The 12,690-nt window shown below is 48.4% G+C and overlaps 1 protein-coding gene across 1 annotated transcript in view; it reads right to left on the bottom strand.

Moving 5' to 3' along the window:
* The window catches only part of Hic2 (HIC ZBTB transcriptional repressor 2), a 29,167-nt gene extending 16,693 nt beyond the window's left edge, over window positions 1–12,474 (bottom strand). The window contains exon 1 of the mRNA XM_085684538.2: window positions 12,372–12,474. The gene's annotated coding sequence lies outside the window, so the exon portion shown is untranslated. The remainder of the gene's footprint in view (window positions 1–12,371) is intronic.
* Between the last annotated feature and the right edge of the window lie 216 nt (window positions 12,475–12,690).

Raw genomic sequence — 12,690 nt, 5'->3', positions numbered from 1 at the left:
TCCAACAGAGCAAGATCTCTGTGATTTCCAGTCCAGTCTGGTCAAAATAATGAGTTTCATGTCACTCAAGGATAGTAACAGTACTTGTTTCTGATAGATATGGCAGAGACAGACAGATAACAAATATTTGTTTATTCATTATAAACTATTTATTTGTGTATTTACTTACGGTTTTCTGAGACAGGGCAGAGAATCTGTGTAGCCCTGGCGGTCCTGGCACTCACGCTGTAGACCAGGCTGGCGTCAAACTCAGAGATCCACCTGATTCTGCCTCCCAAGTGCTGGGATTAAAGGTCTGCGCTATCATTGCCCGCTCAGCTAAGAGTTATTGTTCTTCCAGAAGACCCCTGGGTTCTATTCCCAGCACCCATTTCAGGCAGCTCACAAATGCCCATGACTCCAAACCCATGGTGCCCCAACAGCTCTGTTCCCTCAAGGCACCTGTGTTCATATGCACATACTCAAAAAACATACACAAACATAACTAAAAATAAATAAATCTAAGGGCTGGAAAGATAGCGCAGGGGTTAAGAGCACTTGTTGTTCTTAAAGACTCTCAGAATCCATGTGGTGACTCACAACCTTCCTAATTCCAGGCAATCCAATGCCTCTTTTCTAACCTCTGCAGGCACCAGGTACAACATGGTATGCAGACATACATGAAGGAAAAACATCCATTTAAAAATAAAATAAATAGCCAGGCGGTGGTAGCGCACACCTTTAATCCCAGCACTCGGGAGGCAGAGGCAGGCAGATCTCTGTGAGTTTGAGACCAGCCTGATCTACAAGAGCTAGTTCCAAGACAGGCTCCAAGCTACAGAAAAACCCTGCCTGAAAAAACACAAATAAATAAATATAAAGGCGGGGAGGGCGGCTAAGCGTGGTGACACAAGTCTTAGAGAAAAATAAAAGGAGGTCCGAGGCTGTGGATCTGAGATAGAGCACTTTACTTAGGTTATAATTCCCAGTACCGCAAAAAAAATGGGGGCGGGGGCTTTTTAAAAGGTTGTTTAGCTTTGAGGAAGAGAATTTGGGGATTTAGGGACAAAAGATGAAATGAATAGGACTTTCTCTTCCTGGAGTGGCACAGCTCAAGGGTGAAAGACGGGCTACTAGGAAGGCAAGACACATAATGAAGTGCGAAATAGCAATACCACAGAACTCCAGTTACACACATTCAGTCTCTAAGAATGTGGACAGCACTGCCAGGTCTGTGTGCAGAATACAGACCCAACTCAAACAAGTCACTCTGTGTTTCAGGATACAGACACGATGTAGGGAAAGGTCAATCCACAACTCAGATGAGGCACAACTCCTATAGGACAGAAATGAACCACATAGAAATGGGGGTGTCCAGAAGCTGGGGTAAAGGGTTGCTTTTTATACGACACTGGAAGAACTAGGATTATGATTAGTAGGCTACTGACTTCACAGTAGGCTTTCAATTATTAATCCCTACATTCTTTAAGATGTATATATACTATAGTCGGGCGGTGGTGGCACATGCCTTTAATCTCAGCATTTGGGAGGCAGAGGCAGGCGGATCTCTGTGAGTTCGAGTCCAGCCTGGTCTACAAGAACTAGTTCCAGGACAGGCTCTAAAACAACTACAGCGAAACCCTGTCTCGAAAAACCAAAAAAAAAAAAGTATATATACTTATATATAATAATACACAACTCATATTATCTGGCCACAATGTTGTTATAATATCCTAATTTCCTAGAGCTAATCTCTAAAACTACTAGGGAAACTGAGACTGCTCTGTATAAAACTCCCAAAGCAAGCCAGGTGGTGGTCACACGCCTTTAATCCCAGCACTCAGGAGGCAGAGGCAAGCAAATCTTTGTGGTCTACAAAGTAAATTCTAGGACAGCTAGGACTACACAGTGAAACCCTAATGGGGGAGGGGGAGGAAATCCCAAAGCAGCTCCACCCGAAGAGTCACCTGATCCAAAGACCCAGTACAGGGTTCCCAACATTGTGTAACTCTATTGAAAATGCAGAGTTGAAGTAGGGGGCTTTCCAAGATTCAGGACCCACAGGAGACCACACATAAAGCATCACTCAGTCCTAATGTAAAGCCAGACTGTCATATGTGCAGGAGAGCAGGTATGCCTAACTTTACAGGTATCTCTTTCTAAGGACCAGATAGGGAGGAAAGGCAGAGTCAGAGCCAGTCTGAGAGCTTGTCCAGCATGTACAAGATGCAAATTTCATCCCTAGCACAGCAAGCAAAAAGGACAGCAAAATTTTACCTCAGCAGCTAAAGGAGCTTGCTGACTTCCATGGAAGCACATGGTGGGAAAGAACCAACCCCACAAATTGTTGACTTCCATGCCAGAGAGCAGAGATTATAAATCTACTTTTAATTTAAAAAAGAAAAAAATTAACCCATGTCTAGAAAAGCACTCTCCTGAGGCCCCTCCCAAAAACCCACAGAGCATTGCGTTTCTGCCCTTCTGATTGAGAACAATTCATCATGTCACCCTTCTCAAACATACATCGTCACTTCACATTATCACTTTCCTTAAAGTTCAAGCTCAGCCTTAGATTCAGCTCTTCCCTGAGAGATGTTGAAACCACCTCATCCTTCCAAAATGTTCTGAGAAGCCTATACGCCATGCCCTCCAATGGATGACCTTTCCACCTAAGTCCCTTCCTCTTCCTTTCTTTCTGCTCCTCACCTGATGCCAGTATCAGCTGAGGCACTTGTTTGTATACCCACCTCCTACCCACCCTAGTTAGCCCCACTGACCAGCACTCAAAGTTAAAAACCCTGTCACAATATTCTTCAGGATGTTCTTCTGGTTTTCAGACATGGTCTCATATAGCCCAGGCTAGCCATGAATTCCTACTCCTCCTGCCTCTACTTCCTGAGCGTTGGGATTACAGGAATGTGCCATGCCCAGCTCTTGCCTTTTTTTGGTTGTTGGTGGTGGTTTTTCAAGTCAGGATTTGGTTTCTGTGTTGCCCTGGCTGTCTGGAACTCACTCTAGACAATGCTGGCCTCCAACTCAGAGGTCTGTCTGTCTGCCTGCCTCTGCCTCAGAGTTCTGATATTAAAAGTATGTGCCACCACCTCCTGGCTGACACTGCAATATTTTTTTCCATGAAGATGTCAAAATCCTAGACAAACTGGCTTCCTAGCAAACTTTAAAGTGTAACAACTTTTTTTAAAAAAACTGAGATAGGGTTTCACTGTGTAGCCTTGAATAGCCTGGAACCCAGAGCCCTCCCTGCCTCTGTCTCCAAAAGCTAAGATCAAGGCATGCATCCAGGTAGAGCAGTGGTTCTCAACCTACCAGTCACAATCCATTTGGGGGTCAAGTATCAGATATCCTGCATATCAGATATTTATTACAATTAATAGCAAAATATTATAAAAAGAGCAAAAAAAAAACAATTATGAAGTAGCAACAAAATAATTTTATGGCTGTGGTCATAGCATGAGGAACTATATAAAAGGGTTGCAGCGTTAGGAAGGCTGAGAATCCCTGAGCTAGAATAACAATTTTTAAATAAATGAACAAAAGGGTTGCTTGAAACGGCATCTCAGGCTCTGGGGCTATGGGTACAAGAACAGAGACCAGTGGGGGAAGGGTGCTACCAGGAAGCAGGATGTGTGGATGAGCATGCTGCCTGCTGGGGGCATGAAGTCAAAGTCCCCTTCTACCCAAAGAAGGCTAAGCAAGCAGCGTTCTCTTATCAGCGTCCATACATGCATGGAATGTGGGACTTTGGAAACAATCCTCTCCCCTCAGCCAGTATGGGGGCTGCCTCAGGCTCACACCTGGTCTTCTGGAGTTTAGGTTCACTTATCACAGTCAAAGGGCAATCCAAGCCCAGTGCCTGATCACCTGAAGGCACTTTCAGAAGGCTGTGGCTCAGTTTCTCCCATCCTTGCTCCAGCCCCTGGGCTCATCTACTTAGGACACCCTGCTCGCAATACCACCAGAGGCAGTGACTGAGCACCCCTCTTTTGCCCACATTGAAAAAAATACTAGGAGAGCTGGCGTGGTGGCACAAGCACCCTTTTAATCCCAGCACTCGGGAGGCAGAGGCAGGTGGATCGCTGAAGGCCAGCCTGGTCTGTGGAGGGATTCCAGGACAGTCAAGGCTGCACAGAGAAACCCTGTCTCAAAAAACAAGAAACAACAACAACAACAAAAATCCTAGAAGGGAAGGTTGTCAGGTATCCTAGAAGAGAAGGCTGTCAGGTCTGAAGTACAGTACCCAGGCTTTCACTAAGCCCTCTCTTTCAGCTGCTCTGCAAAGGCACTGTGCCACAGAGACCAGAAATTCCAGAAGGGGCTGTTATTATTAAACAGACCTAGATCTTTAAGGTCTAGGGAAGCCTTCTCTGCCTTCTAGCCCCTGGGGTGGGGAAACCCTTCAGCTTTGAGAGCCATCACCCATTCCTTACACTTGAACTAAAAACTTCAGCTAGGGGGCTGGAGAGATGGCTCAGAGGTTAAGAGCACAGGCTGCTCTTCCAGAGTTCCTGAGTTCAATTCCCAGCAACCACAACCATCTGTAATGAGATCTGGTGCCCTCCATGCCAGAACACTGTATGTATAATAAATAAATCTTTAAAAAAAACAAAAAACCAAACCCTCAGCCAGGATCTGTAAGATAGTACATCCAGTAAAGGTGCTTGCTGCCAAGTCTAGATACCTGAATTAGATACTGAAACTCATATAGTGGAGAGACCCTACTCTCTCAAGTTGCTCCCTGACCCCGACATGTGCAACACCCTTCCCTCTAAAAAAAAATGACATAATTTTAAAGGAAAAATAAAACCTCATTTGTGGGCCAGCAAAATGGTACATCATATAAAGGTACATGCTTATACCAGACCTGAGTTTGATTCCCAGAATGCACAAAGAAGAAACAGAGAGTTGACTCCCATGAGTGGTGGTCCTGAGTTTTAGACACATATAAACTAATTTAAGGAAAAAAAAGGAGGCAGGCGGTGGTGGTACACACCTTTAATCCCAGTACTTGGGAGGCAGAGACAGGTGGATCTCGGTGAGTTCGAGGGTAACCTGGTCTACAGAGCGAGTACCAGGAGAGGTTCCAAAGCTACACAGAAAAATCCTGTCTTGAAAAAGAAAAAAAAGGTCTGGCAGGACTCAGAAGCTTTACAGCCTGAGTCCAGTCCTGGGGAGACCTGGCTCCTGTAAGTTGCCTTCTGACTTCCACCTGCATGTTAAAGCACACACCCACATACCGTTGCCCCACCACCCAAACACACACACACAAAAAGATTTTGTTTGTTTTGCTTTTCAAGACAGTGAGTGTTCCTCTGTGCAGCCCTGGCTGTCCTGGGACACCAAAGATCTGCAGATCAGGCTCATTAAAGGTATGAGCCACCACCAGGCACAAAAGAAAATCTGAAACAAAACAAAAACCTCCCAAAAGTCTTGGGGCCTTGTATGGTAGCCCACACTCCAGGTGGCAGAAGCAGGGGTTCCAGGTCAGCAAAGACTATATAGTGAGACCTGTGTCCGTCTCCCCACAAAATAAGGGAGGTCACAACCAAATGGCAAAATGCAGAGATACCCAGACCCAAGGATGCACACATCTATAACAACTCCTGCACCTAAGGCTCAGGAACATTGTGCAAAAACTCTACAGACAGGCACACTATTGTGGAAGGGAGAAATCACAGAAGGACCCACAAGTAGACACAGAACTACAAGCAACTATAGTACTGATTGGTGAGAGAATTAGTCCCTAGAGATAAACCACTCCCCCAATAGATTATCTAATTCCAAGTGGTGAGCCCTGAAATCACATATGTAAAAGTACTAAATAGACTTGGTATTTACATATTTTTTAAATATTTATTTATTTATTATGTATACAATATTCTGTCTGTGTGTATGCCTGCAGGCCAGAAGAGGGCACCAGACCCCATTACAGATGGTTGTGAGCCACCATGTGGTTGCTGGGAATTGAACTCAGGACCTTTGGAAGAGCAGGCAGTGCTCTTAACCTCTGAGCCATCTCTCCAGCCCCTTGGTATTTACATATTTACACACATATACATATACAACAGTAACAAAGAAAACGAGACCATGAATTTAAGAGGGAACAAGGGGGTAGTGTATATGGAAAGTATTGGAGGGGGGAAGGGGAAGAGAAAACTACTGTAATAAAACTTTTAATTAAAAAAAAATGAAGTTAGGTGGTGGTGGTACATGCCTTTAATGTCAGCACCCAGGAGGCAGAGGCAGACGTACTTCTTGTGAGTTTGAGACCAGTCTGGTCTACATAAGAGATTCCAGGACAACCAGAGCTACACAGTGAGATCCTATCTCAAAAAAGAAAAAGCAGCATTTCAGCCCAAGTACCACTCAGAAAAAGGTGCCCTCAGACTGTGTGAAAGCTCCCACACACAACTCACTGCTAGAACTGTACCATCATTTGTACAACAGGGGCTAATAAAATGATTAGGGCTGCACAGGTATGTTCTAAGGATTAAACTCAGGCCTAACATGCCCACCACAAGGCTGAGCAAGGGTAAGGGCCACCCTTCTTCCACCACTCCCTTCTCTGGAAAGCTTCAAGAGTACCTGCACCAGCTTCCTGCAGAAGCAAAAGGTGGGGTTGGGGCTGTAGCTCAGTTAATAGTGTCTGTCTAGCAAGCATCAAAGTTTGATTTCTAGCCTAGAGAGAAGTAGGTATGGTGTCACACAATACAGGCAAAGGATATTATGGGCACCTTGGCTGTAAACCCCACCACCACCACCAAGCTAGCAGCTTCTCCTCAGGAAAGTTTGTTCAGACTAGTCTACCAAGATCCATACAGTGGAAAAGTCGCTCTGTCTGGGTCCCTACTACCATCTTCCTCTTCAGTCACTACCCTTTTCCTTCACTGCCTCTACCTAGGCTGTTGTGCCTCCTCTAAAGGACCACACTTCCTACCCAGGACATCACCATGACAGTACACTCAGGGTTCTTAACATAACACTCCTGTCACACAATTATTGCCCTAACTTCAATAAACAGAAACTAAACACCAGGGCATCCCACTGCCCTGTTCCCACAGAGGCAAAGTCTGAAACCCTGCTCACATCCCTTCACAGCACCCACCCTTCCTTCCAGTTCTTAGTGGAAGTTTACGCACATTACCTTGCCTATATAAGGCAGCCCAGAAACTACCTCCAGGACCAACGTCTCTCCCAGGGACATTGGGGGCAAAGAGACCAGAGGCAGTGGTCCCAGCAGTGCCTATCTATCTAGAGTCATATCTCAGCTGGGGTCAAAGTGAGCTTGTCAGACAAAGCCAGGTTACAAAGGAGGCCAAAAGGAACCCAAGAATGTAACCAAGCCAAGGTCAGACAACGATGGACGCCCAAGTTATAGGGTTGGTGAGACTGAATCTTGGGGCACAGGGAAGGTGGCTCTGCAGAGAACACTGCACGGCCCCTGCGTATGTATGCTCAGGCTTTGCTACTCTCCCTCTGTTCAGTGCTCCTCTACTGACCAAGACCTGCCATGTCCATTCATTCATTCACTGGGTAACTGCTAACCACACTGTGCCTTTCCAAATCATTAATTAACAGCATAGCCTACTCAGCCTTACCGCTCAATCTTTTGCTTGGTTCTGTTATAAACAAAGATATGCTACTTGGTGAGACAGTGGTTCTCAAAATTGATCACATACCAGTTTCACTGCAGGAAACAGAGGACCCACTTAGGGATAAACTGAGCTCCCCAAAGATGAAGTCAAGCATAACACAAGCAACAGTGCCATATTTACATGCAGTCCAAGTCCATCATCCCACACAGTATGGACACTTTGTCCACATAAGGTTAGGTCCCAGGTCTCAGGTCCCACCTTCCCTTTTCATTTACTTTATGCACAAGAACTCACCAGGAATTCACCTGCTTCCAAGCAGCAGGATAAGGGAGTTGCAAAGACCATGAACAGGGTTCAAGTTATGGGATCCTTCACCTGAAGAGTCCAGAACTGGGTTGATGAACATTCCAACAGGGTTCAGACCCCTATATGGAAGTGGGAGCAGCCCCTCCCACCAGCCAAAGCATCTGGCCACCCATAGGTGCTGCTAGGAAGGAGGCCTGAGGCCCCAAACCCACAAAGAACAACTATCCTTGTACTCATACCGAGCCAGCAGCCCTTCCAGCCACACAAAAGACTCGCTCTCACCTGGACCCTTCATCCTTGTCACTCTGGGAATCCCAGGACAGACATGGCAACCTGAAGAACTGTCTGCCTTTCCATACCCCACAGCTCCCTCTTCCCCCACAGAAAAAGTTCTAACTGTCAATCAGGAAAACAAGAACCTACACCTATTTCCACCTCACAAGGAACAGGAGGGACTTCTGGCCTAGATGCAAGTGGCTGACTCACCCCTTCTCACCTTGAAGGTTAGAAGATCCTCAGTCCCCTACTTCAAGCCTGAACCCATGCTTCTTCCTCCTCCTTCCAAGAGTAGTTTCATCAATTATGATGGCCTTCCTGAAGATCCCAGGGAGGGTCATGGGGTCATGCACCCATTCACTTAAGTCATGCTCTTCCCAGGGTCTATCTTTCTGTACTTTTCTGGGCTGTGGCAGTGCCTGGCCTTCAGGGAATCAAGCTTACTAGGGTTTCCCATGCTCATCTCCCAGCAGGCTCAAGAAAACAGTTGCTCCTTAAGGGACCTTTCCTAAACCTTGGGACAAGCTTCCTTCTCCCTCCTGCACACACATCAGTTAATACAGACACAAACTTGTCTGGAAGGCTTGTTTAAAAGATTCTAATAGAAATCCAGTCTTTCTGGAAGAAAAGGTTCTCTACCATCCCTCCCAGGTCTGAGCTCAAGTATCTACAGACATCATGTAACAAAGGCTCTCAAGTCAAAGGCATTTACCCTCCAACCCCAGCAAGTTATTAGCCTCAGTCTCAGGAGAACCCCGCTGAACTGGAATGACATCTATCACTGGGCCTTAAAAGCAGAGCAGTGGTACACAAGTCTGTGAGCACCAGAGGACAGAAAAGCCAGCACAGTTCAGACATGCCATAGGGGCTAAGTTTAGAAAATGTGGCTGAGTAAATATAAAGTTTGCAAGTCTCACATCTGGCGGGCAGTGGCGCGCCCAAGGCTCAAACACCTGCAAGATCATGTTTTCCAGGATCTCCTGACCATTAGCCTGGCCCAACCTTCACAGTACCACAGCCTTTAAAAGAAAAAACCCTCATGTCAGCTACCCAAGGGGCACACTATATCTGCAACACTCTGGAAGGCTGAGGCAGGAGCACAAATCTGAGGCATATCTGGGTACACAGCGATAGCTTATCTAAAACAAAAACAAGGTTGGAAAGACAGGGTAAAGTTGCCTGCTGCCAAGTCTGGCAATTTGAGTTCAATCTCTGAGACCCAAGTGGAAGAAAGAAAGCAACAACAGCTCCTGCAAGCAGCAAACACACACATAACAAATAAATAAATACAATAAAAAAAAAGAAAAAAAATCCCAGCTCAGCCACCAATAACCTAGCATGGATGCTAGCCCATGCCTTTAATCCCAGCACTCGGGGAAGACACAGGTGGATCTCTGTGAGTTCCAAGATAGCCAAGGCAATTACACTGAAAAACCCTGTCAGGAAAAACAAAACAAAACTTAAATTAAAAAAAAAACAAACAAAAAAACAAAACCTAGCATGGCATCCAGTGCCCTCCTCCAGCCTACAAATGGCCCCTCCCACTATGCCTGCCACCCACACTGCCCGTGTCAATCCTCTTATAATCACAGGTTACATTCAAGCTGTCTGTCTTAGAAGTGAGGTGGTAAGGTGGGGGAGAGTCATCACTGTCCAAGGTTGACTGCAGAGTGAACTGCATGCTATGGAAGAAGAGCACCACGCCTGCGAGTTGTCCCTCCAACCTCTAGCAGACTGCAATCCACACACATACATGCATGCATGCATACAAAAAAAAAATGAATGAAAGTAATAACCTCTCTCTCTTGGGGTTTTCCAAGACAGGACTTCTCTGTATCTTAGATTGTCCTAGAACTCACAGAGATCCACTTGCCCCTGCCTCCACAATTGCTGGGATTAATGGTGTGTGCCACCACATCTCTTAACAAACTCCAACTCCAGTTAAAAGGGGAAAAGGTACTTCAAGCCCCTAACCCCACCCCCTCAAGCCTGACCTTGACAGGCAATAAAGTCTCAGGGAGATTGCACAGCATTCCCTGCAGCTCAATAATGCAAGACCCTGTTGCTCTCGTCCACAACAGCTGACTTCAAGTGGATCTGAGGCTGTGCTTATTAACAAAATGAGAAATCTGATCTGTGGAAAGAAAACACTATGTGAGGATTAATCTAGGATTGCAGCTTGTGGAAGAGGCTAGGCTGTTGGCCAAGACCAGGAAGTGAGGAAGGTATCCTGCCTACCTGTCCACAGAGGAGGTACTCCAAGGCAGCATGGGATACATTACCTCTCTGCCTGCCTGCACCTCACCTTGGCCTTCCAGCAAACCATTTTAGCTTGGCTTTAATTCAACTCAGGGCTCCCTCAAGCTGCTTTTTTCTCTATGCGAAGCCAGCAAACAGAAGATTTTTCTTTTCAGGAACTGCTCATAAAAGCTCAGTGACTAATATACAAGTCCCAACAACTGGCAGGAAAACACTGCAGGAAGGAATTCTGGGCACACAGCAGCACTCCAACAGCCAAAGGAGCTGGTCGACAAGCACTCTCCAACACCATACCACCAGGCTGTAGAAAGCCAGGAGCCAAGCAGAAAGTTGAGCAAACAGTGCTGACTCCACTCACTGCAAGCAGGGAGGCAAAGACTCTGCCCAGCTTTTCTGGAAAAACCCTGTAGGTTTTCATTAAAACTTGAACTGCACAGGACAGAAAGATCACCTGCAGGCAACATGACTTCTTGCAAAAATCCTAGTCTGAAGGACTCTGCTAGTCACGTTTGTCTCTAGAGGCCAGGCTGGCCCGCCTGCTTTATTTCAGACTACTCCAGAAGCCCTGCTCCACCCAGCATACTTTTTCTCCTTGAGCCAGGGCTAGAGCGGTCACCCAGCCTACGATCCTAAAAATGTCTGTTTGAAAGCCACGGATTCCAGATACTGGCAGATAAGAACAGGGGAGAGGCAAAGCCAGGAGGAATCGGAGCAATAACGAATTTGGCATCCCTCTAGGATTTGGTTCCATCCCTCCACCATCCGGTGTCCCAGAGGGAAGTCCCAAGTTCAGCCTAAAAGGTGAAGCCCTCCACTACCTGCCCGCTCCCTGCCCTAGGGGCAAAAGACACAGCTAACAAACCCCAGAAACAATCCACAGCCACAGGATTCCTATAGGCAAGGGGCCGCCCCTCCCCCACCACCACATATGTCAGTGGGGGTGGCCTCTCCGTGTTACACCCCTCCTGCTGTTTGGGAGTGAGGGGCCTAGAACACAGCTTTCCAAATGAGCCTGACAACTATAACTAGAAAAGACACTGTGAAGAAGGGGGCAGAAGACATAAGTAAATAACTTCTAAATCTCTCCGGCCGGCCGAGATCAGCACTGGACTCTCGAGGGAGTCCAAAACTGTTCTGGGTGGGGCTGCTGGGAGTATTATCTGGCCTCAATCTCTCCCAAGTACGTTAAGTCAGTGCCCCCCTGGGAGAGGCATTTCCCCCAGCACACACACCCAGCCCTGTGTGCATATGAACCATTTTGGAAGATAAACAGAGAATGACAAGCTAGGGCCCCTCAGCTCACTCCCTGAGCCAGCCAGTCCCTTCCTCCTGCCACCCTCCCCCCCTCCCCCCCCCCCCAGCCCATCTCTCTTCCTGCCAGGCGGCTGCCTACAGCAAAGGTCTGGGGGCAGGGCAGAAAGCCCACCCAGCCACGGAGCCGGGCCCTCCTAGCCCATCCGTGTCCCTGCCACGGCCAGTCTCCCAGCCAGGAAGGGGACTAGAGGGAAAGGACAGCAGACCGTACACAAGCGCAGTTCTGGAAATCGTAAAACGTCCCAGCGAGGGGCAGCCGCAGGCACACAGCCGTTTGCATAATGGGAGTCCGCCCGCCTGTCAGGCAGCACAGCTCGCCCGACGCCGTTCGGATTAGATTGCTAATGAAAAGGCACAAAGAGCCGGCGCCCGCTACCCCGTCGACCCCCGCACCACAGACTCGCGCCCCAGGACTGGCGCGGCCCCGGGGGCTTTGTGCCCGGAGTCCCATGCTGCCCGCAAGCCGCCGGGCACCTGGGCCACAAAGCCCCCGCCCGTCCGGGGTCCCGCGTGCGCCTCGGTTCGGGACTAGGAGCCGTGCGCGCGCGTCGTCCCACGCGCGCACACGCCCCCCTCTCCGGGAGCGCGCCCGGTCCCGCGCCCCCCTCACTCAAGGACGCCGCTTACCTCATGTGCCTGCCAGTGGCCCTTACTCGTCGGCGCCCGGCCTGCGCCGCACGCGCCCGCCCTGTCCGCCCGCCGCCGGCCCGGCTCGGCTCCCCGCCCAGCGCGCCCAGAGCGCCGCTCACAGCCGCCCGCTCCGCGCCATCTTGGAAGCTTGTGACGTCAGCTCCACCCGTTCACCCCTGACCCACATCTGAATGGGCGAGCATCGGGGCGGACCTAGGGGCGGACCCTCGTGGGGGCGGACCCCTGAGACTGGGCGGGGCCGAGGAGAGGGCTGAGTCCCGGGAGGGCAGGGTGGCTGCTGGACAGCGTAATGGGG

This window comes from Myodes glareolus, chromosome 2, assembly GCF_982192425.1.
Source record: "Myodes glareolus chromosome 2, mMyoGla1.1, whole genome shotgun sequence".
Taxonomy (NCBI): Eukaryota; Metazoa; Chordata; class Mammalia; order Rodentia; family Cricetidae; genus Myodes; species Myodes glareolus.
This window is presented reverse-complemented; position numbering and strand designations above follow the sequence as displayed.